We start from the raw sequence: 26,788 nt of genomic DNA, 5'->3' as shown, positions 1-26,788 counted from the left end.
GACGAAATGAATGTAGACCATGTGGTGAGTGGACGGGGTGGCAGTAGACGAATTGGCAATTTACCGAATAAACATCTAATATTCAATTGATTACAAAATTTAAAAAATCAGTGACATTTTCTCCTGCGACAATTGCTCCAGGCTTTATTTTGTCTAAGATGTTGGGTTAGGAATAGGGTCCTATGTTAGGTTTAGGTATAATCCAGGGTAGCAGTTAGTAATTTGATTTATAGTGAGTGGAATTAATAGCGGTGCAAATGTTAATGACTCAAATGTCATGGAACCCAACAAATCATTGTGAAATACAAATTTCAAGTTGTATGAAGTACTATTTTCCACTAATCTACAGAAAGAAAATAATAGTGGGAGGTGGGGTAAGATGTGACACTTATTGCTTTTTGAATGTGAGAATTGATATGATTAATATTCTTGTAGGAATAAGTACCTTGCTTTAAAATTTAATTCTTCTGAAATATTTTTCACTTTCTACCCCAACACTGAAAGTCATTGTCACCTTTGAAAAAAGAAATGTCAAATGGCTCAACTTGCCCCATCTGTGGGGTAAGTTGAGCCACACAAACTATGACTTGCTGCAAGCGAACCACTAGGCTATCTTTTCATTGTACCCCTCCCCTTCCCTCTGCATACATGCAAATTCCAAGGATTTGAAATAAATCCAGATAGGCTGTGAATAGTGACAAGCTGAATATTAGATTAAGTTTTAAACCTTGTAGATTTAAATATAAATCTAAAAGATTTGAATTTAAATCTTTTGAGATTTGAAAGTTAATCCTTAAGATTTATTTCAAATCCTTGGAGTGTACTTGTCACCTGGTGTACCTATACCTGGGGTCCGTTGCAGAAAGAGTTGCATTTAAACGCAAGTCAAAAAATAAATCGCAAGTCCCAAATGCGCGCTGTTGATTGGTTGAAAATCAAGTGGTGCATGACTTTTAGAGTTGCAATTGATCACAACTCTTTCTGCAACGGGCCCCTGCATGAGCTCTACTTCCCCTAATCCATAGGAAAAAGGAAACAAGCAATATCCAAATATTCACCCAGTATGATATCAAATGGGTAGCTTTGAAAGACACCTGTAGTGTAGAATGACTTTTACAAATAGATATACTTAGTATGACATCTGTCTGAAATCTTTGAAACAGACATATGTCATAGAGGATGACTTGTAGAAATAGATTTGTTGCAAAGTACTACTGTGGGATTGAAACAAAGTATGACAACTAATAGTGGGGGTGGGGGTGGATGGTAGAGAAAATATAAATGAGAGATACAGACAGAGAGAGAGACCGTGAAAGCAAGAAAGAAAAAAGGAGTGATTATTTATTATTGACTAATGAGCATAGGAGAAAATGGTCTACAAATTTCATACATTTATATTCCTAAAGGTATAAGAGAGTGAATTAGCTCATATTTTTTAATAAATCTTCATTTTCATAACCGATATTACTTACCCCATTATACCGGAGGTTATGAACTAATATTTCTCCTGCTTTCGTCCGTTTCTCTTTCTCTTTTTGTCACCCTGGCCTGAAGTATTTCTCAGGTGAAACATTTCAGCCGGAAGGGGGGCAATTTGTATTTTCTTGGCAGGTCTGAATGGGCGCAGCGTGATTTGTGTACACATCTCCCGGGGCAGGCATCGGCCCTCAACAAAGTAGCCCCCACCACGACAAATTAGAACTGTGTACCTAACAGTGTTGTGATTGCGGATATTGGCATGTGGATTTAACCAGAGTTCCCGCCTAGCTAGGCTAGGCAGCTCTTTCTTCCTCCGCAGAATAAAGAAAAACTTTTCTTCATTTCATATCATTTTTTTCTGTGTGTGTGTCAAACTTTTGCAATAATTATGCATTTCTCGCAAAATAAAGGATTTGGGAAACAAGAATAGAATTCCATTTGTGTCCAGGAGCTATTATTCTTTCTGCTATAAAGAAATTTGAAGACTATACATCAAACGGTAACTCTGTTTCTTATAGGTTCTCTAATACCTTGGGAAGTAGGGTCTTATATTTAGTACCAGGCAATGGAAAGTCAACTTTACCCAGGCCTAGGAAAGATTCAAGGGCATAAAGAACATTGTCAAATTGAAAAAGCTTTGGGAAAATAATTAACATAGGAAAGTGATCTAAAAGAGAAAAGTTAACGAGGAAAGATAAAACAAAAAAATAAAAGTACAAGAGATTAAAAAAATGGGTTGATAGCAGGAGGAAATGGATATTATCCATTCTATTCTTTATGCATTTTATTATATGAAAAGTGATATATTTTTTCCTCATCACCATGCTAAACAAATATCGATTCCTCCCTGAACATGTGGAACTGTCATTGTTGAGACCTACTACGATTTAATAAAGAGTCTCCTTATTGCCAAATTTGCAAAATAAAATCACAAATTCATATAACAATATACAAGAGAAATAATGAATGAATGGCATTACCCACTGCATCATTTGCATATACAGGACTGTGTTGTGCAAAGAACTGTTTTGCATAAAATCATTCTTTTTTTTACATCAAATCTCAATAAAATCACCAGAGTTATACTTGTTTGATTTTTATCTTTTATTCAAATTAAGTTTTTGTTGGGGTCGACTTCCCCTTCAACAGTAAATTGAGATTTCTGAAAGGGATCTGATTAAGGGATTAGAGTGGTATCTATTAATGATGATTTAGAAATTAATGAACTCAGCAGGGGGCAGAGTCATGTGAGAATCACAGCACTTATTCCTGAAAACAGTCTAAAGCAACAGTGCCCAAATTTCCATTTTCCTCCCGGGTATCAAATGGTGAATGTATATAAATGCCTCATACCGAGTATATTTACTGTTATGTCTGGGAACTGAACCTATAACCTTGGCATTTCAAGTCGACCACTTTAACCACTCACAACAGCAATGATTTTTTTTCTTTTAAACAATACACGTAAAGAAAAACAGGGAAACATACAAATGGATGAGGTCAGGGGATAACAAAACCTGTTCACATCTGCCCAAACAAGAAAAATATCCTTTAAATTGCAAGCAGTTGTACAGGCCTGAAAATACCCAAGGATCATTTCACACATTCCCATTTGCCAAAACCTGATGCAGCTCTTGTGGTCACGAGTGTGCGACTAGACCTAAGTATTTAATTACAAAACAATGTTAAATCTCTGTGCCTCATCTCAAAATTTTGAAACATTAAACTTCAGATCAAATGAACCGGTGCGATGTTGCAGTTTGGTTTCACACTGCAACTGAAACTGCATCCTGGTAAAAAATTCCTGCTTAATTTCTTGTAATTTTGAAAAAAATGTGTATCAATTAGTTTCATCGTTTGGGATGTTATTAATAATATGCTTACATGCATACTGGCAAAATCATTACATTTTATCGGGTCAAAATACACCCAACCAGAGTCATGTTGCACATAAGTTACCATTATGGTAACTTTGCCATCAACAATAGTAAATTGCATGAAATACTTGATTCTGATTGGCTGTTGCCAAAGTTAGCATAATAGTAACTTTTAAGCATCCAGGGGCCCAGGTATTTTTTACTTATGGGGCAAGTGTGAAGACATCTCTAGTCAACACAGCTCCACATCCCACTGGTTCATTTGGTCCTAAGTTTACTTTTCAAACAAGTCTGTGGTAGCCTTAAGGTCTCCCCCGCATCTAAGAGGAAATGAGACTTGTCCCATACAAGGGGGCGCTGCGGGACGTCCCATACGTCACATCTTTTTTTTTCTTTAAGGTTCCCCTAAATGAAATTGTTCACCAAAATATTCCTACTTTCTATGTTTTCAAACATTCTAGAGGTCACACATTACACCATGTAATCTATGAGAATTCCTTTTCATATTGTTTTGGGTGACTTTTCTTTGAATTCCCTAGTCAAACCTTTATAATTTTGGTACATCATTTTTCATGATCTATTTTTTCTGTTGAAGCTTTAGTTCTTTTGAGGATGTGACACACAATATCATAACAACATAGTATTATTTGAATTTACACATTCTGTCATATTTCTAAACAAAATTTGAACATCTCCATTTCTAAAATCATTTCTAAAATCAGTGCCTTGTAACAAACATTTTACAGTAACAGTAAATAGCGCAATAGCTCATATGATTATATAACGAAGAGGTAGTCTTTTTGAATTTATTTCATTATAGGGCACAGATCTGATGGGGATCAAGCATTCTTTTATAATTTCTCATTTAGCCTGTAATGATATCTTTCTGATGTTTCATATTTCATTGTAATATTCAAGATCAGGAAGCAGGCCAGTCCTAAACAATACTTATATTGATATCCCATCCAATAATATTTAATAAATTAATTAATCTATTACAATATATTTCAAAATATAAATCATACTTTTCCATATCTTGCATAAGAATCCTTTCATAATATCTTTCAAAACTAACAAAATTCAATTTCTACATTCAAAAGACACTTTCGAAATTCAAATACGGAACAAACTGAATTTCACATTTACTTCTCTGAAATGGGAAATCATTCATTTTCTTAACCAAACTATTCTAGGAAAATTAGGTTGCCAAAACAAAGGGACACTGTTGGATATTTTATAAGACACTATATTGAGGTCCGATTTGGGTATTTTCTCAGCCATTATACTTTATTCATCTCTGCATGCCAAAGAATAATGAATGCATTATTTTCAATCGACCTTATTGTTAGTTATTGTTAAACTCCATAGGTGATAAATATGAGTCATTATGAATGAAGTTGAAGATTATTTTCACTTCTTCATTATCATTGGATATTTTTAGTTAAAATGACTGAAATTATATCTTCCACAGAGTCCACAGGTTGAATTTCCAAGAAGAGAGTAATATTATAAGGCAAGTGATTGAGGTTATAGAATTTATTCTATAAATAGAATGAATAATCATACAAATAGTAGAAACAAAGTTAATGTTGATAGAAATGCATTAATACATCGCACCACACTGTAAAAAGTGCTGTTCAAAATTTAAAGCAATGCTGTTTAATCCTGTCACTCTAACAATCATTGTTTAACTTTTAAAGGTCAAGTCCACCCCAGAAAAATGTTGATTTGAATCAATAGAGATAAATCAGACAAGCATAATGCTGAAAATTTCATCAAAATCGGATGTAAAATAGGAAAGTCATGACATTTTAAAGTATCGCCTATTTTTTACAAAATAGTTATATGCACATGCAAACGAGAGAATCGATGATGTCCCTTACTCACTATTTCTTTTGTTTTTTGTTTGAATTACACAATATTTCAATTTTTACAGATTTGACAAGAAGGACCAGCTTGACTGAACCATGAAATGTTGAACAATGGTAATTCCACACGTTCAGGGAGAAATAAAACTTTGTTTCACAGGACAATGAGATGAAAAGTAGAATATTTCATATAATAAACTACAAAAGAAATAGTGAGTGAGTGATGTCATCAGTTCCTCATTTGCATATTGACCAGGATGTGCATATAACGACTTTTTTAAATCAAGCAAAACTTTAAAATGTCATATATAACTTTCTTATTTTTCATCCGATTTTGATGAAATTTTCAGTGTTATGCTAGTTGGATTTTTCTCTTTTCATTCAAATCAACTTTTTGTTGGGGTGGACTTGTCCTTTAAACAATTGTTTAAACTTTTTAAAAGAACTTGTATAAAGGTTTAAATGATTGCTAGTGTGATGGGTGTAAACAGCATTTTTTTTATTTTACACATAATTTCAAAAACAGTGTTTTGTTTTATACAATGCATATTGTTTTTTCCATTATCCTTTTAAATCTTTTATGTGAATGTACATTCATGATATACTGGCATTTGTAAGGCTAAAAAGCAGTTCAGTGTGAAAGGAATTTATATACATCCATTCACCAAAACAAATGTCATATTTGGCATTTGCAGTGAATGAAAACAGAGTATACGCAAATTGGTTCAGAAATGGCTAAAATGTGTCAAAAGAAAATTGAATATTATGGAAGGGTCTTATTCAAAGCCACTTGTGTGAAGAAAAGAGGAAATTTACATTCCATGGTATAAAAAACAGTGACACTGAAGTTAAAGTGTGATGATTAAAAAGTAATGAACTTTAACTGAAGTTAAAGTGTGATGATTAAAAAGTAATAGTATGCAGCGCTTAGAAACATTGGTATTAAGCGCTATATAAAAAATTGCATATTATTATTATTAAATGCATTCATGGTAGGAACTAAACACCTTTACAAACCATGATTCTAATGGTACAAAGTCGGTGATTTTAAACATAGCCTAAGAGAGAGGGGAAGAGGGGGTTTAAGAGGGGGGCAGGTGTGGGGGGCATGGGTGATGAGTGTGGGGATCCCTCTCAATTATCTTGACCCATCCAGTCACAGGGGTTCAATGTGTTACGTCCAATTAGGTCGCACCGATCCATGGCAGACAACAATACACCTCTCTAATGAGTGAGGGGGAAATGGCACATTTTCTTCCACTAACATCCAATTCTTCCCTCGATGATGAGGGTGATTTTACCGTTTATAACTTGTCTCATTGTAAACGTCCATGTGTTCAGTTTGAAGAATTTTTTTTTTATTAGAATTCAAAGAGTTGAACTGCAATATATCAGTTGTTCTACGGATTCATACAGTGAATAAATAAGAAGAAATTATTAGTTTGTTTCATGTGAATTACATTTTCATTGAAAAATCATTCTAACATTACATGTCAACAAAATTGAAGTGATTGTTATAAATATAATATCAATTTTTACCGACTGATTTCTGATAAAGATTTGAAATTGATGGTTGCTGTGATTTTGTGCCAACTTTTGAATAAGATTTATTTTTCATAACAAAAGTTCTTTAAAAACAGTAATGGTATATCAATAAGTAATATAAAAAGAGTGAATCCTCAAATTTTATTCCATTCATGTTTGAGACGTGCCTTTTGTACCAAAAAAAACCCAACTAAAACCAAGGATCCAACTTTTTTAATTTTTTAAACAATGATTGCAAAAATATAACTGATGCATTGCTAAGAATATCATGGTTAATATGGGATGATTTGAATTTCAAACTATTAAGTCACTAAAAGAAACACTGAATCGATAAAGACATTGAATACAATATCAGATAAATGATATACAGGTACGAATAGATATCTCATGTAATGTATGTCTTGGAATTGAAAAGAATAAAATTTTGATTGGAATATCAATGTGATAAACCTACCACACAGGTGATGATGGTGGGAATAGGAGTCTGTTCAGACTATAGGTAAATTTTCATCTGGGGACAATTTCATAGAGACTTACAATTATTGTAAATTTGCCATTATTGGAACTTCCATCGAATCATTGGTTGTGATTGGCTACTGAGCCCTGTTACCATGGTAGTTGCCATAATAGCAAAGTAACCATAGTTGTAACTCTTTATGAAATGGGCCCTTGAGTAGAAAGGAATCTAGATAAAAGGAATAACTGGTAGGGCATATACACACAAAATGTAAATTGCCAATTCGTCTCTGCCAACTCGTCCTCTCACCACATGGTCTACTCTCATGTATGCCCTTCCGTCCATCAACATTTTGTCTAACAACCATTTGGACCAATCACCACTGGTCCAATCATCACCTCATCTAATCACCATTTCGTTTATTAACATTTTGTCTCATAACCAATTGGTCTAATATCGATTTTATTTTCATTCATTTTGCACGTTTAACACCCCGTCCAATTAGACCAAATGGTATATGTACTGGCTATTGGACCAATTGGTTATTAGACTAAATGGTGAGTGGACTAATCGGTAATTACACCATGTGGATAGTGGATTAACTGATGGTAGACCAAATGATAAGTAGACGTGTTGGCAATTGGACAAATTGGCATTTATAGACGAATTGGAAATAAACCCACACATAGTCAGTGGTGGATCAAGAGCACTCCCCCATGGGAAAAAGTGAAACTTGTCTTTAAATTGAAAATAAATGCCCTGGGTAGTGGGGTGGGGACATAACTGGAGTGATCCCATGTGTGCTACCCCCCCCCCTCTGTGAATCCTTGATCCACTGATACATTCAATGTCTCTTCCTGCTGTATATCTTAATAGAACTAATGTTGTAGAAAGATTTTGCTATCTATTCCATAGTTAACAAAATAATAATTGTTATTGGCAATATCAAACCTGTTTCTCTATAAAGAAACAACTACCAAGATATTTTCTCCATGGCTTCTTTAAGCATCAGTCTCTCACCTCCACAGATGAAGCAATAACTGAAAAGAAAGACCATATTTTGTCCTATCATGGCAGTTCTCATTAAATTCCTTCTTAGGGTATGGAAAAAACACTGTTTTCACTGCAACTCATGAGGATGCAGATTTGTGATTTTCTTGTGGTGATACAACAAGTTTCTCCGAGTCTGAACACAGCAACAGACTCTTTAACCTTCTATCACACACACAGACGAGAGGCAGACAAGTCCTGCGATAACCCCTACCCCACCCCATTGACCCATCTCTCGGTTTACCCTGATAGGGGTTGAGTGGCTGATAAGCAGCATATCCCTGGTAAAGATCATGTACAGGAAACCACTTCCCACCAAGTTCAAGTGTTGCAATTGCAACATGATTTGCTTGATGATCGGGGTTATATCCGCCCTTCATCAGGTGCTAAGTGCTCAATGTGAGGATTACTTTTTTTCTTATAGACCATGAAAATATGTCTTCCTAATCCATTATTTTGGGGAAATCCATTTCAAATATCTAAATCAAATTTTTTAAACCATTACTTTACCAAAAGACAAAATTTACATTCCATCATCAATAGTTGAAGGTCAAGTCCACCTCTGAAAAATGTTGATTTGAATCAATAGAGAAATATCAGAAAAGCATAATGCTGAAAATTTCATTAAAATCAGTAAAATAAGAAAGTTATGAAATTTTAAAGTTTCGCTTACTTTCACTGAAATAGTTATATGCACAATTTTGTCACATGCAAATGAGAGCATTGATAATGTCCCTCAGTCACTATTTTGTTTGTTTTTTTATTGTTTGAATGATACAATATTTCAATTTTTACAGATTTGACAATAAGGACCAACTTGTCTGAACCATGAAATGTCAAACAAATGGTAATTCCAAATGTTTAGGGTGACATAAAATTTATTTCACAGGACAATGAGGAGAAAATTAGAATATTTCATATAATCTAATACAAAAGAAATAAGTTAGTGAGTGATGTCATCAGTTCCCTCATTGCATACACACCGGGGTGAGCATATAACTATATTGTGATATTAAGTGAAACTTAAAAATATCATAACATTCTTATTTTACGTCCAATTTTGATGAAATTTTCAATGTTATGATTGTTAGATTTCTTTTCTTTTTATTCAAATCAACTCTTTTTGGGGGGTGGAATTGTCCTTTCACGTAGGGAAGGAACGGTAGCTTGCTTCTTGTTAGAGTATTTCTTTTGGAGACTTTAGCAAAGGATTCTAAAAGGGTTAAACCTCTCTTAAAATCTTTCACTCGGTAAAAAGGCCCATACAATTCCTAATTCGTTTAATATTTCGTAACTTTTCTTTTTACCATTCATGAGAGATAGCATCTGGATTATCAAAGAAAATGGCATCTTTTTAAACAAAACAATAATTTTATGTCTATCATTTCATCCAAGACATGAACCTTGTGTATTATGGATGATTAAAGAATGGCTCAATCACATCTTGGTTACGTCAAGAAAATAATGTCAGTTACAATTATTGCACTGCCTCCCCACCCCAAAAACATTTTGAATTCTTGATATACTGTATATAAGAAATATCAAAAGGGGAAAATAGTCTCTTCAGATGATGTGCATCCCAGCCAAGGTACTGTAGTCTGCAGATGACGACTCCTTACATCAGCCGCCTCCCGTCCTGGCCAATTAGGTGAACATACACCTCAAAAACGCACTGCCATGGCAACAGGCACAGCAGGTGCAACGGCACAAAGCCCAATCACTACCTTTTAAGTCTTCACCAAGTGAAACAAGGCAGAATAGAAAAGACAAAAGGTCTGGCTAATCCAGGCCGGGATTAAGAAGAAGACACCGTTCTTCTGCCACCCCCCATTTCCTATATGAAGCAAAGGGAGAGTAATTTGCAGGAGAGAAGCTCCAATTTGGGGGATCCCTCTTTTCCTTCTATTTACGAAGCGGCGGCTTTTCAATGCGTGCCACTTGCTTGGACAGTCATGCTCAGTCACGCTGGTCGTGGGGTGGTTGTCTTGGCAATTAAGCAGCATGATCAGAAAAATGAGCTAGGTTACCATGATGAACCTGTTGTCATTTTGACAATGGGCTGGATCATATGGGTGGTCATTATTCTTGACCAAAACAAATTTGTCCAGGGGCCTGTTTCACCAAAAAAGTTACAACTACAGTAATTTTACCATTATATGGTGACTACCATGGACATCTTGGTTGTGATTGGCCTTGAGTCCTTTTACCATGGAAGTTGCCATAATGGCACTTTTTCCATAGTTAGAACTCTTTATGACGCAAGGCCCCCCCCCCCCCCTGTATAATTTCATTTCAAATTTAAAGGATTTACCCAGATCAGTTATGAATGGTGACCAGCCAGACATTGGGTTTATTTTGAATTCTAAAGATTGTTTTTTTTTAATCTTTGAGGACTCAAATTGAAATATTCTGTACATCATATGTCATTTTCTTGCACACCTGTTCGCCGTGAACACTGTAGCGTATAGATACTACACCTCAAGTATAGAGGACCACATCAAGCATTATACACCGGTGTTAAAATTAAGTGGTGTTATATTCATAGTCCTTGGTGTAATCTTGAACACAAGGGTGTGGTCTTCCATTAACACTGCCAAGTGTTATTCTTAAAGGGTACTCCGGGATGAAAATAATTATACCTAAATAAATACAGTATAAAATTCATTGAGCAAAATGCTGACAATTTCATCAAAATCTGATACTAAATAAAGTTATTACATTTTGTAAAAACAGTTATATCTACGTCATCATGAATATACATAAGGTGGTTAAATGATATCACACTTATTCCATATTTTCATACATGACATGTCTTCCTTATGATGAAATAAGGTGCAGCAATGAATATTCAATCCATTAAATCAGTTGTCAAGCCTTTTTTTATCCTTGGGGGACAAAATTTGAATAAACATAATTTCATACGATATGTGGGGATATATGACATCATCAATGCTCATTGAGTATGCAAGAAGATATCCATAGAACTCTTTCACTGAAATAATGCAAATCTTGGAAATGTTGTTATTGCTTGTACGATTTTAATCAATTTTTTAAAGCATTTGTTTGATTTTTCTTTATCTGTTCAAATCATATTATTTTCAGTCTGGTGTACCCCTTTAACACCCCTGAGTTCAAGAGTGTAGTTTTCTTCATGTGAGAATGAAATCCCACTTTAAAGGGATAGTGTGGGCTGAAAATATTGTATCTAATTACATAGAGTAAAATTCACAGAGCAGAATGCTGAAAATTTCATCAAAATCTGATAACAAATAACACAGTTATTGAATTTTAAACTTTATAAATATTTTGTGAAAACAGCTACATGCACATTGTCTTTAATATTCATTAGGTTGGCTGATGATCCCGCATCCCCACTTTCTTTTTTTTTATGTTAATACATGAAATCATAAATGTTTCATTTTTTCACACATGTGTAAATGATGTGTCTCTGTTATGATGAAATAAGTTGCGGCAAGAAATAACTAATGCACTTAATCAGTTGTCAATCCAATTGTTTTATTTCTTGGTAGAAAAAAATTGAATTAAACCTAATTTCATTTAATAAAATACAAAAGAACAAGTGAGGATATGACATCATCAGCCTACCTAATGAATATTCATAAAGACATGCCTAAAACCATTTCAACGAAATGATGCAAATCTATAAAATTCAATAACTTCATTATTTGTTATCCGATTTTGATCAAATTTTCAGCATTTTGCTATGTGAATTTTACTCTACTCATTTAGATATTTTCAGCCCAGAGCATCCCTTTAACACAAGTGTTGTTCTATTCTCAGTGCTCACCCATACCCATGAGTATGATCACTAATGCAATATGTCAAACATAATCATATTCAATATATATAGTGTACAGGGAAAATAGGCTACTGATTACATATCTCTTACTTTCACTAAAACATTCAGAGACCAGTATATAAACTACATTAAGATTTCAAGTAATGATGTTTGCAACTTTGTACAGTAGAGGATCACAGAAAATGGGGAACTAGTTAGGAAAGGATTTCTTCTTTTTCAAATGGAAGGAGAGTGAGGTGTTCAAGATACACAAAATTGCTAAATGCAGACATTACAGCGTATACAACCTCACTATGAAATGGTATACTCCAAATATAATGTCATATATCATATATGTATACAAAAATGTTTATCCACATGTGTGTATGAACATGAAGTAGTGATGTCATGATAGGTCTTGTCAAGCATTCCCATAGGAGTAAGATATTAACCCCTTGGATTTCACCCCCTATAGACAAAGCGGTGTTTCTCCACTAGATTGGCTGTTCACACGATACTGTTGAAGATTTTAAAAAATCATTTGTTACATGGGCAGAGGCACTCAGTACCACAGAAGGGATATGTTCATATGGCTGCTAATCTTACAGTCAAATTTTTAAAATAGTTTATCTTCATAGCGAAATTGAACTTGCATTTTAAATGTGTTGTCTCTATACATGTACATGTAAAGATTTAAGAGAGTGGTGAAAACAGCTCACTATATTAGATCAAATTCAGTTTCAATTTTCTGTAAACTTGAATAAGTATGCTCCCAAAAGCTTTGAAACCACCTCTCAACAGGCACTTACTGTACAGAAATAAGACCAAAGAGCAATCGGTTGTCTGTCATGTGAACCTTGCTATTTGGCCCTCTAAGGATTAATAACAATGTAGGCCTGACCTTGAACGACCCCTTTGACTGGTAGATTCTTCCTAATGCAAAAACATAGTTGGATGATTAATCAAGGTGCCCTGTTAAGATGACTGCCTGTTAAAACCTAGAATTTCATAGTTTCTCAGGTGAAGTTCAAGCGAGCTAGGCTGTGTTCACACAAGATATTAATCCCAAAATATCAGCAATAAATCCATGCATTTTGTACTAACGCTGTAGTCACACCAATGTAACCAACTCCCAACTGACTAAAAAAAATCCATTTGTGGAGATCATTTCACTGGTATGAATAACTTTCTATATTAATAATATTGCGCAGTTCTGACAATAATTTACTCCTTCACATCCCAACTCGTAACACAAAGATTACTTTGGGAGAACATGCTTTCCCCTGCAAAGCACAAAAATTATTAAATGGCTTGCCAATATGCAACTAGATCCACTCCATCAGTAGAAATGCTCAAACTTAGACTAAAAACAAATCTTTTCCAATAATTCCCATACTTTCTTTTGTTCTCTTTTCTAAATTTGTTTTCCAAGCATTTCATAAGCTCTTAATTACAGCGTAGAAAAATATCTGCACATTGTTTCTGCGCTGTACAAATCAGTATATTATCATTTTTCATTACAGTTATTTTATTCAGGAAATAAATCCAAACAGATCACACCCATTTCTGGCTTTGACTTTGTTTTTCCCCACAATTTGATCTCACAAACAGGGAGAGGGGGAGGGGCAACTATTTTTTATTTTGTCATTTATGTTCCAAGGTAAATTATATTATGATCATTGATTATGAAACATTATTAAAGAACTATGTTGCTTTTAAGTGATTTGGGTATTCTTACTTCTGAAAGGTCTGTTTGATCTGACAGCTGATACAGTAACTGTGCTTCCAAATCAAAGTCAAGGATTTTTTTTATGTGTTTTATTAGTATTCAATCACATACAGTCACAATATTTACAAGTTATTGAAAATTATTTGAAACTGTTTAAAAGTAATAAACATCACAAAAACAAAGGAATACAAAGATAAAGATATAACATTATGTAAATCAAAGCACAGCAATAGTATTGTATGGGAGTAATGTACCCCACCCCCCACCCCCCAAAAATTATCAGATGTCACAACTTGTAAGACAAAAAAGTGTTTATGAAATCCTCCCCAAGTTGCAAACGCATTATCTTTACATTTGATTTTTTTAATCATCAAATTCATATCAAATTTGCACAAACGCAAACTTTTTTGACTGCCGATTTCTATTCTGGTGAAAAGAACTCGCTTGGACATAACTGTTCCTCTCAGGATCTGTGACTAGCCATGATCCCTGACGTTCCCAAGGGGGCATTGCCAATAATGTAATTTTGGGTGACTGAACACTATGTGCCCAAAATATACAGTTCTACAATCTAGATCGATTTCAATATTTCACAGGACTTACTGAGAGAAATGGAGAGATAAATACGTTTATACACCTGTCATAAGTTCACATCATAAAAAGGGTGAAGTGATATGGCATGGAGTTAGGAAACATTAATGTAATGCCCCCCCCCCTCCCTCCCTGAAAAATACCTAACCAAACTGGGGCACTCAAATATTCAATTTTTTTCTTTTTTTTACACATGTGCAACCCTAAAAACCTATCAATAATGAACAGATCTGCACTGAGCAGTTCTGATGAAGTGACAGCTCGAGCTGAAGCCAGAGTAATATAGAGCCCTGTTACATCTGAAAGTTTCCTACCCGAGACCCGACCAAGTCCACTTGCAACCTTGACTGGATTATTGGTGGATTAGCTTCGCGAACGGACCGAGTCCGAAATGTGGTCTGTTTACATCACAGTGTTCATTCCCTCCCCTATCGCATTATCTGTACTGTTTCGAGCGGCATCCGATTGCTGACACCTTTAAAAGGTGCTCTCGATCTAGGCTCCGAATAATTCGCGCGCGCTAATTGAAGTTACCCGAGATTCTGAAAGAATGCTGATGATCCCAGCAGTCGTTGAAGATATGATCGACTTGAAAAGGATAGGTTTAAAATGCAGGTCACAGGTCGCATGCTGCAAAAACATTCAAAGAACGACGGGGCTGGGGAGGGGATAGCACCCGGGATAGCACGCACTATATGACGTAATTTGACAGCTGGCGAACGGACCGAGATAGGTTCGAAAGCTTGTGTGCGTTTACATCTACGAATCGGTGGACCGGGGCTGGCCCGATACCTACCCGAGACTACCTCTGGATGTGGTCTCGGGTAGGTTCGCTAAAAGGTGGCCCGAGGTAGGTTTGGGATGTTTACATCTGATTTCTTTCCGACCCGAGGTAGGCCCCGGGCCGGCCCGAGGTAGGGAATCTCTCAGATGTAACAGGGGTCATAGTTGCACATCGTATCCTCTGGAAAAATGCTATATAATAGTGGAAATTATTCGTTTGAGGTTGGACTGGCATTACTATTTTTCCTTAGGGGAGTAGTTTTGCCAGTACAACCAAGGATGAATAAGTCCCTATGTACTTTCGAAATATAGGCCTGGTATATTTGTTTTATATCCTACAATTAACAAGATAGAACAATAGATCTTGATAATCTAGTTCTTGTAATTGTAGTTCATCAAAATATAGATGACGCGCTGTGCTGACTGACCTACTTTTCCTGAAGCCATGCGCTCAGCAGAACGCGGATTTGTACCTGCGCCATCCCTTCATGAGACTTGCCCGGTATAGTCACCTCACTTGCCGCTGTGCCCAAGATTGCATGATGTGTGTCAATGGTCTGACGTCACGTATAGTTAATTATCTTCAGTCGGCGTTTCATTTTTAACGTCATTGCAAAATAATGAGAATATGTTTCATAACATGATGCTATTCAAACCCATCAGCATACAGGATTCAATTTACATAGGATATAAATCCAACTATTGAACTGTTATTAATATTCTACTCTGGATTACAAATCCATATAATTATAGAATTCTTGAATACAAAACCACCCTCATAAGAGTATACAGTACGTCACAAAAAAAAAGTTTACACTTAGAAAAAATCCTGTAAAATTATACATTTGTAATATCCTGAGGATTTTTCCACATTTTACCATTGGTACAGATCCATTTAAGCAAATGACGATATAACTGTTGAAAAATATTTCCGCTTGAGTGAGCACCACTTACTTTTGAAAAGTGAAAAATGATTTGCGCAGAACGTTGAAATAGTTATGTGAATAAAAGTAGACCTTAATCATGAAAAACACATGGAGTTTAGCTAGTAAAATTGATTTGAAGATATCTTTCACTTTTTTAACTTATTTCCTTGCCCAAAACACTTTGAAGAGGGCAATGCGCCCCACCCCACTCCCCCACACTCCGATGCCATTGTGACGATATTTGCTTTACACTGAGCTGTGATTTACATGAAATGGCTTAGGCTTGATTTTCATTTTGTTAATCATTGCCAAGCTTGGGAAAAGTGTGGAGAAACAAGTATTAAATGAAAAATGAAATGTAAACCCATTTTAAATGATAAAAACTTAGTGAAAAAATTGCTGGAGATGTCCGATATAAACTTTTTATTCAGATTCAGTTTTGTCCTCAGATCCATCTGGCAAAAAAGGGTAAAGGTTGTGCTTACTAAGTGTTGAAATTTCAATTTGGGTGGCAAAATTGTTCCAAAATGCTTGAATGTATCCATTTTATTTCAATTGACTAAAAGTGCAAGGGAAATGTATTAGAACTGTTTCGCAGTGTAAGTTTGATTTCGCCCTTTCCCCTTGACACAGCGTGAAAACAAGCATTTTTGCGCAAACAGATTTCTGTGAGCTTTACAAAAATGGACAGTGCTGACTCAAGTGTAACATTCTCTCAAAACTTTTACTTTCATTGGATAGATGAGACCCAAACCCAAGATTATATGTGAAAAACTTACCCACATGGTGTATATCTTTTAATTCCCAGGGCTTTTTCAAAGTGTAAACTTTTATTTGATACGCAGATGCATTGTAGAGTATGATATGAAGTAAAATCAAGCATGCATAATCAAGGTGTATTTATAATGTTTATAATATAACAGGTAGGCTCACTTTATATGACATATAGATAGCAAACAGATAATATACTGGGGGAGCGGGTAGCAACTTTTTCTATGTGACTGGAAGGAGATAGGCACTTCAATATACATACATCGCAATAAAAGCAAATGAATATATCGTCGGCATTTATCCAAACCGTCATATCAGTCAATTTTGGTCCAAAAAAAATTTGATTTTGAGATTTTTGCAGAAAATGAAAGTACAAGTCCTATTCTTTTCATAACTAAATTTCTAGGCAGCAATTTATTGTTTCTGGGGTATGTGGGGATTTTCATGGCGATGCCATGCAAAATGTTGATAAAATGCGTAAACCCAATAGGAAACCTGTACTGTAGCAAAGCAAACAACAGCTGCGCGCACTTAACATGCAAATGCACGGTAAGTCAAACCGTCGTATCTGCACTGCATTGACTTTGCATGTGAACAAGCGATACACGTTTTGACTGAACGCGAGCATTGAAATTGCAGTCGGGGTTGTTGTATCGCCTATGGCGCACAAACCGAAATTACAAGCATGTAGCTGTTTTGCGACATTTTCTCTGATCCTCAATTTTTGTGTAACATAAAGATACCAATGTCAAGCAATTGTGTTGGTCTTTACACCATGCATTTTTCCAGCAATGAATATGTTGTAAGGCAGGGAAACTAAGTGTGAAAATTAGTTAACTTTGAAGTCGATTTTCTCTGAAATGGGTTTGACACATACGGCAGTTTGGATGACAGCCGGCGGTATTATAATAATAGAAATGATAGTGGAAGGGTAAACAAAGATAAGATGGGAAGGCGATGAGGAGACTGGAGAAGTTATATATAACAGCATATTCATATTTTATACTTTGCACCAATATTCATATTTTATACTTTGCACCAGATTCTAAGTATGGGGTTTTCATCTAAAATGTACCCTTTTTAGATTTACATGTTTGTGATGTGTATAATGACAATCATCCTCTTTGGATAGTGACAAAACTTCAGAAAGCACAAAATAAAACCACTTTTCTAACCCAAAGGGAAGGTTGGCGAAGAATTACAAAACAAAAATTTATAAAAATCACACAAACACAAGAAAAAAAGAGATCTCTAAGGAACAGATACAGATGAAAATGGTAGACATTTTTTCTTTTTTTGTGTGTGTGTTTTGTGTCAGTAGAAATGAAGTACAATCTAAGGTTTGATGCAAAGTGACTTCTCCAAGCCACTGGGGGATTTTGGTAGGGGTGCCTGACTGTGACCCAAGGGATTCTAAGGGTAACCTCTTATGAGATTACAAAGGGACAGACAGACAGACAAACCAAAATACAAACCGAGACAGAAAAAGACATAGATGAACATGGTGAAGAGAATAAAAGATAAGTAATCATTATAGCAAATGTCCATTAAGGATCGAAATATGACACATGAAAAAGGAGAAAGAGAGAAGAATGGAGGGGAGGGGGCTAACACCAACTAACATACCCATTAGAAAAATGCTATAGAGAAGATAAAGAATATTGATGGAGTGATTGTCCCATTTTTCAACAATTCCTGCACTGCTGTTAATTTGGGCACTCACTTGTTTTGAAGATACATGGATATTCAATGGCATCTACCTACCCACCTGTTTAATTCACCCTTTATTTTCAATTCAAATAAAGAAAATTTGACATTTAAAAAAAAAAACGATTAGTTCTGAACCTTTCTAAAGCGTCTGTAAATAACTTTACCATCAACAAAAATGACAGGTGTTCTCATATCTGTCCTTCCAGTGTCGTTTAAAATCATTTTCATAACTGAGATTAGGAGACAATGGGTGGGTAGGTGCAGGAGTCAAGCGAAAGAGCATGATTAGTCAAAACAATGCAGTTAAAAAGCTATCATCCTATCACAGAGGGAGTTGTTTTCTTGTGTCAGAGGTTCAGAGATAGATCCGGGTGGCATCGTCTGCTGGATGCATTAAACTTTGAAATGAACCATAATGATGATGATGATGAAGATGGTGGTGGCAATGGTGATGGCAGTGGTGGTGATGATGATTAGGATGGTGGTGGTTATGGTTGTAATGGTGGTGATATAATGATGGCGGTGATGGTGGGATTGGTGGTGGTGGTGATGATGTTTGATGATGATGATCATGGTGGTGATGATGATGTTTAATGATGGTGATGAAGATGGTGATGATGATGGTGGTGGTGGCGATGATGATGATGATGCTGGTGGTGGCAATAGTGATGGCAGTGGTGGTGATGATTAGGATGGTGGTGGTTATGGTTGTAATGGTGGTAGAAATGATGATGATCATTATGACTTTGAGGGAGGTGATATAATGATGGTGGTGATGGTCGGATTGGATGTGGTTGTGGTGGTGATGATGATGATGATGTTTGATGATGATCATGGTAGTGATGATGATGTTTAATGATGGTGATGAAGATGGTGATGATGGTGGTGGTGGCGATGATGATGATGCTGGTGGTGGCAATAGTGATGGCAGTGGTGGTGGTGATGATTAGGATGGTGGTGGTTATGGTTGTAATGGTGGTAAAAATGATGATGATTGTTATGATTTTGATGGTGATGATATGATGGCGGTGATGGTGGTGGTGGTGGTGGTGATGATGATGATGACAATAAAGAAGTTATGATGATGATGATGTTGATGATGATGATGATGGTGGTGATGATGATGAGGATGGTTATGATGACAATAATGATGATGATAGTGATGGTGGGTTGGCAGTGGCTGTAGTGATGCGACTGGTAGGAGTGGTGGTGGTGGTGGTGATAATCATGATTATGATGTCTGAGAATACCCAACATACAAGAGCAGGCAACTATCACTGACTTAACATCCTTTAAATTCATACCACCTTGTTTGCCAATGATTATACTGACACAAGCCCAAACAATAACAAGGAAAATAGAGAATAGGATCACAAAATATAATATTCATATCAGCCAAAATATTAAATATTCAAAATCTTACACAAAGCTGGAAAGATGCATATATGCAAAGCAACACAAATTTGCAACCACTACACAGAGATGTGACCAACAAAACGTGGCAAAGCAAATGAACATATGTCTTTATAAGAATAAGACAAAAATGACAAATAAAGAAAGTCATGAAAATATTCGGGGGGGGGGGGATGGTGTTGTGGAGGAAAGTTGATCCCTGTATACATTATGCATAGATGAGAAGAGGAGGCAGATATTCCAAAGCATTTACATACACATTTTTTTTTTCAAGTATAAGACTATCGGGTACTTTTTTTATAAAAAAGAATCTCATTGATAAAACATCCCTCACCAATGTCTACTCTCCATACTTGGTTTAGGAGAATTAAATGTATATATTTCCATTATCCCTCTTCTGTGGTTTGTGAATTCGGTATTGTTATGCTTCTTTTAACCCACTGCCTACTAGAAACATGTCATTTTGTTAAAAACCCTACATGGAAGTAATCATTAATGAATGATGATGCATTGGAGGGGAGGGGGGGGGGGGTTCTTATCGAAGTTGAAAATTGTGGGATAATGTTCCTTAGGTTCTGAAAGAGGTGATGAACATACATAGCAATGCACACTGAAAATATCCACATGTGAACTAAAATATAAAAAAAAATATGGCTGAAAACTACCATCACGATATATACTAGGATAAGGCAGGCATGCAGGATATTTTGCTAAAATTAAATAAGGGATAAACTTACCTCATCTTTCGCATCCTATTGAAGTAAATGAAATTTGCAAAACAAAACAGAAGGCAACGTATGAGTGAGGTTGCAACAGAAAATGATAAAGTAGCTAGAGATTTTATCTCTCTTTGAAATTATAGATGTTGGCAAATCAGAAAACTCAGCAAATCAAATACAATGTATCACACACACATATTTTTAAAACCTTATAAGAAAAAATAAATTTTGAATGACCTTTTTTCTGGACTACAACAATATTGCAACAATATAGCACATGAACATGGAAGTTTTCAATTTTGAACCATTTTGGAGCTACGATAACTAGCTACTGCATTACACATTTCAACAGAGAAAGATCCGGAAATTTAATTCAACATATCATGAACTTTAAAAAGAAATTCACATACCTGTACCATAATGATGAAGGGTTTGTGAAATATTTTCAATTAAGCAAAAAAAATGCAATATTTGGTTTAACAAATTCTGTTGAGAGACAATAACGAGCAAACATGCATTTGTTGCCTAATGATTATCTCAAATTAATTCCAAGGCATAATTCTTTCTTTCACACAACGTGGTGGAAAACTGAACAAAATAATTTGAACATGTCACCAATACATACAAATGTTTGTAAATGTACTGCCCAATTTTCACCCACTATTCCCATCCTCAAAGTGATTGGTTAACATTGGTTTGACTTTTAAAAAATCTGAGCTAGAAGGTCACACTTGTCACCTGTGTCTGTGATATGTTACAAAAATGAAGCCCAGAAAAAATTGCGTTCGAAAATAATTATTTAGTGCTTCAAAAATTGAAATATAAAGTGACCGGAAACACCTTCTTAATTTCATCCCATACACTTATGTGTACTATTTAGGCGTCTATAAGACACCTATTTACAAAATCGGGGTTTGCCTAGTAGTTTTAGCTTTTCATTCTCAATAATGGTCGTTTTCAGGGTTTATTAGTTCTAATACATGCACTTGTACACATGTTTCACCTTGGTTTGAGAATTTTTTAAATCGGCTGCTCACAAAGTTAAACAATACCTTTAAGGGTAGCCAGATTACATTCTGAAGTCTTGCAATTTGCACCTGGGGGGCCACTTACATTGACGAGTGGATACCATGCCCAACCAAAAAACACGTAAAAAGGATGTCTTTTTCAAGATAGGGCACGTTACGTACGTAACATGATAAGGGTGTCAAAAACACAAAAATAATGAAAAAAAATCTATTTCGCTAGGAAAGTTACGTGTTTAGGGTCAAATTTACGGGATGATAAAACAAAATTAAAATGTTTTATAAAGGATGTCCTTTTTGCCCCAACAATAAGTGTTTAGAGTCTGATTTGCGCGAGGTGTGGAAGATGGGGTCGTACTAAACCAAATGATGTGTAAAGGTAATACCGACGACCGAAGGACCCATGATATAACAATAAAATATTCCTGTACTTGTTTAGGGGTTCATTTCAGGGAATATTTGCTAAGAGTATTGTTTTGTTTCCAATACTTGTTAAGGGGAAGGGTTTCACATGCCGATACTTGTTAAGGGGTGCATTTTCAGAATATGGAAAATACATGTTTAGGGTGGTTTTCGAGACCCCATGGTCGCACATGGTATCCACTCGTCAATGGAAGTGGCCCCCTGGGAACTTGCACCCCCCCAAAAAATAGGTCAACTGGCAACCACAAGTTTGCAAAGATTGTGACCGACAGCTTAAAAGAAAATAATCTTTAAAAATCTTCAAAACAATGAGGAATGGTCATGAACTTCACAGCAAATAATATTATTAGATTAGGGTTATAAAAATAGTACAACCTGACTTTGCCGCCATACTTCAGAACCACCATAGGAATGTCATTACATGATTCTATCAGGCTCTCAAGTTCATTGATTTTCAATGTTTTCAAATCACTTCATCATTGTTATGAATTTCATAGGTGCCAAATACCACACAATATCCCTTCATAATTGACAGTCACATCTCCCATGGAGAGATACTTACACTGAAATCAAGTGCTTGACGATAATTTTTCTTTTTTTAACAAGGATCAATATCATGTAGCTATGTTCACATCTAATCAGATATAATAAAATTCCAAAAATTTGTATTCTGTTCAATACTGGTGTATATACCCATCCCCATATATATATATATATATATATATATATATATATATATATATATATAACATAAAGCCTGTTCTCCTCAGAGTAGGTGAGGGCTGCTGGTTGCATTTTTAGTGCATTTTTTTTTACAATACTGGCTTTAGTATTGTAAAAATGGCAGAAAATAAAGATCACGATAATTAGAGATTCAGGAAATTTAAATGAAAATTCCTGGTAATAAATGAACCCCAAATCAACTTTGAAACATTCCCTACATAGCAATCTATCAAGGTTCATGGTTTATCACAATCTGTAATTCAATAGCATTAATCTATGCATTGTTTAGTCGACACCACTATCAAACTGACAATATTTAAATTGATCCTTAGTCGATGACACTGACTTTGAACATGATACCAATAATGAACCACCTTGTCTTGCTAAAGATGGTGAAGTGTTGGCTATAGACCAGTTCGTAGTTACTTCATGGGCGATTTTGGTCAAATGACCTTTCGTTTCTTTCATTATGATAGGCAGATTTCAAAGCAAGATATTACGTAAGTTTGCCTTACATAGCAGGATGAAGAAATTGAATCGACCAGTTGACTAGAAAAGCACATCAATGAACACTTTATGAAGGTATTTGTTGCATTCCTACTTTGAATGCATATCATAGCATGTTGCACAATGTACTTGGCAAACTGTGACATACCCGTCATTCGTGGACGCATTGTTGTTTTTTGTGGATGTAAATGAAAACCACATTTCAAAAGAATATATGAATAATCAAGAAATCAAAGTTGGTGCTTATCTCATTAGATTTTAAACCACCATGTCAGTTTAGTACAAATGACCTTCCTCTGATCAAGCGTAGAATCTTTTGATCATGCGCAGAAAGGAACTATGAACTAACTTATTACAGAGTTCACACAATAGGGTTTATAATCAGCTATGGTAAGGCAGTTATCTACAGTTGCCTCTCTAGATCCAGGACTATTCAATACACCAAATGAATAAGCAATGTACCATTCTATCCGGCTCCTTAGCTAACATTGTTCGGTAACCTACAATGTCACAATAAACAGTGTCATGGGGGCATCCTGCACCAGCCCGGGTTTTCAAATAAGCGCGCTATTTCTGATCCGGCAAATTATCTCGATCTGAACTCGAGATTATTTTCAATGGAGATGTGATTATCGTGCTAGTTCGCAGGATTAACCTCGAGATTGCAATCCCAAGTCAACTTGGGATAATTTGCAAAATAGCACCCGACTTTATGAATTATCCCACTAATTCAAAGATGCATATGCACTCGGGATTATTTCATTCATGGCATCAGACCAGAATGCATCTATGTCTCGCTCAAGCAGGCATCGTTCTTCTTGCGATGGTGGAGATAGGGTTTCTTGAATCTGGAGATTAATCGCGAAGAGGGACGATTTGGGCTAAAATCTTGAGATTGAGCAAATTTGGACTGGTGCAGCACATCCTATTATTACTACATTTCCTATTGTATTGGGCATGCTAAAATGGGCAGATCATAAGCAAAAGGATGCCGAGTGCAACCTCCTGGAAGACTTGGCTTTGACTTTTGCTAATATGTACCTTATTCAATCTATGAAATCATCAATTTTTTTCTTCAATTTGCGAAAACTAGAGCAAAATGCTTGCTGCCCTTCTTGCGCCGATTAAAAGAGACTGTGTATGTTCAGGTGGATTTACCAGAAATGTATACAGGAAAACACTTGAGAATAATGTATTCGGCTAATCAATCAATCATCAATTTATTGGTTTTGCACTTCTCAATTCAATAAGCTTCATTATTTCTTCATGTCAACAGAGACAATGTACACATAAATACCAAGTTGGGAAATACTACTTATGTTTGACCTCTGTATTGTTTAGCCACTGTCAATAATGAATTTGAGTGTTTTAAGGCTTTCATTGACCTTGATGACTACATTTACATGTTTCTGCTGACATATTCAGAATTGAATTATATTCAGAAATTTTATATCATATGATATCATAGCTAATATGGTCATATTTCAAGAAGATTATTCACAATATCAATGTGCCAATTTGTGCATTTCATAAAACTGTACATGCACTCAAGTTGCACCATTTCTGTGAAATCACCCATTTGTGTCGATCGCAAAAGATTTGTCTGCAATAGTGCACTCAAACCATGCATTAATTGACTTGTTTCAAAGTAATCAACCCATTAAAGTCATTACCCCATTTAATTTATTTTGTTGTTTGTTCAATGTATTTTTGTTGATGTATTTTAACTGTTTGTAAATGTATTTATTATTGTTAGTTGGACTACTTGAAGAACAGCTTTAGCTGAAAAGGGTGTTCCATCCATATAAGTGGAAATGAATAAATATATGATTGAATAAATTTACGAATAAATACATAAACATATAAAAGAATAAATAATGGATTTTAAAGACGGCTTGACGATTTAAAATGATTTATTAGCGGGCTAGCAAAATACACATTTTAGTTTGTTTTGATTTTGAAAGGGGGCGTGGTTGCCCGAGAAAGGGCTCGTGACCCGACCCGTAAAGGGCGGGGCAGCGCTTTTTGGCGCCCGCGCCAAAGAATTTGGGCACAATGCCAGACATTTGCCGCGGTTGAGCTATGCGCGGATAAAAGTGCGGGGAATGCTTCATTTTCGTTTTGGCTTTCAATGAAGAGAGATGACGGTGCATGTGTAAAGCGTGCTTACAAAATTTTTTGAAAATTTTCTTTCGGCACTGGCAACTAGGCCTAGGTGGCAGATATTTCGACATTTGTCTAGCTACCTATACCGGATATCTACGCAAAGGATTCATACTTTTATTGGATTATACAGACGCTGATTTCAGTTTTTTACTGTCTTCAGACTTCAGCCTCAGGAATTGTTGCCGTAGAACTAAGACTAAGTTAGCTGTGCCGATTTGTGGACCTAAAAGATTCAGTTTGCAACTTCAGGATTGAATTTTTTCTTGGCGGTTCGCTTGATTGAACTTTGGAGGTGATTGCATCCAGGATTCATTGGACTTGGGCTGAGTGGCGGAGCTTCGAGTCTAACTCTAGTTTCGCGAGTTGATCATGCCAAAGGTTAAGGCCAAGAAAATAACGACCGCAGGTGCGAGGAAGGGAGATGACACACCGAAGAGGAGGCCGGGTCGGCCGAGAGGTCCACGGGCGACGTCAACCCCCGCAAGTGTGGATCTGGGGCTGGGAGGCGGCAACAACGGGCCAGGAAGGAGCGGTGAGTTAAATCCCTCTCAGTCTCAAGTTGTCGATGTTGATGAAAAAAGTGGTAGGCCTAGGTCTAAAGTTGGTGATAAAATGGCAGAGCTAGATCTAGATCTAGTGGGGCGGGAAGGCCAGGCGCCCGTGGGCAGATCTATTGCTTGGCATGAGATAGTAGCTCAGGAGTCGGATACCGGTAGCTCGGGGCAGGCTCAGCCAGCAGTTTCAGCGCCGGCGCGGTCGGCAGGGGTAGCCGAAGATCTAGGCCTAGATCTAGTGGAGGTCGGTGTTGAGAGATCTGAGCCCCAGGCGCCTAGGCTTTCTGCCGTGTTGGGGGCACCGGAACCATTTATTAGCGCATGCGACCCACTAGGTGTGGAAGTGGCTATCTCACTGAAGGAAAAAATTTGGGCAAGTGAATATATAGATTTGGGAGTGCTCCTTAAGCATAATAATGCACGTGATGAGTTTGGGGCCTTGAGTGTAGGTGACACCACTTTGAGTTTGTGTCAATCGGGATCTGGTCTTGGTTTGCAACTTCAACCTCAATCAAAGGCTAAGAAAATCATGTCGGTAGAGCAGTGGACTTCGGTGTTTCTAGTATTTGCCTCAATTTACGCTGAGAAGCACATTGAAAGGAGCAGGGAGCTCATGAAATATATGGATTTGATAAGGCATGCAGCCCGTGCGTTTGCAGGTTATGGCTGGCGT

The sequence above is a fragment of the Lytechinus variegatus genome, chromosome 1 (assembly GCF_018143015.1).
Source record: "Lytechinus variegatus isolate NC3 chromosome 1, Lvar_3.0, whole genome shotgun sequence".
Taxonomy (NCBI): Eukaryota; Metazoa; Echinodermata; class Echinoidea; order Temnopleuroida; family Toxopneustidae; genus Lytechinus; species Lytechinus variegatus.
Note: the sequence above shows the minus strand (reverse complement) of the source record.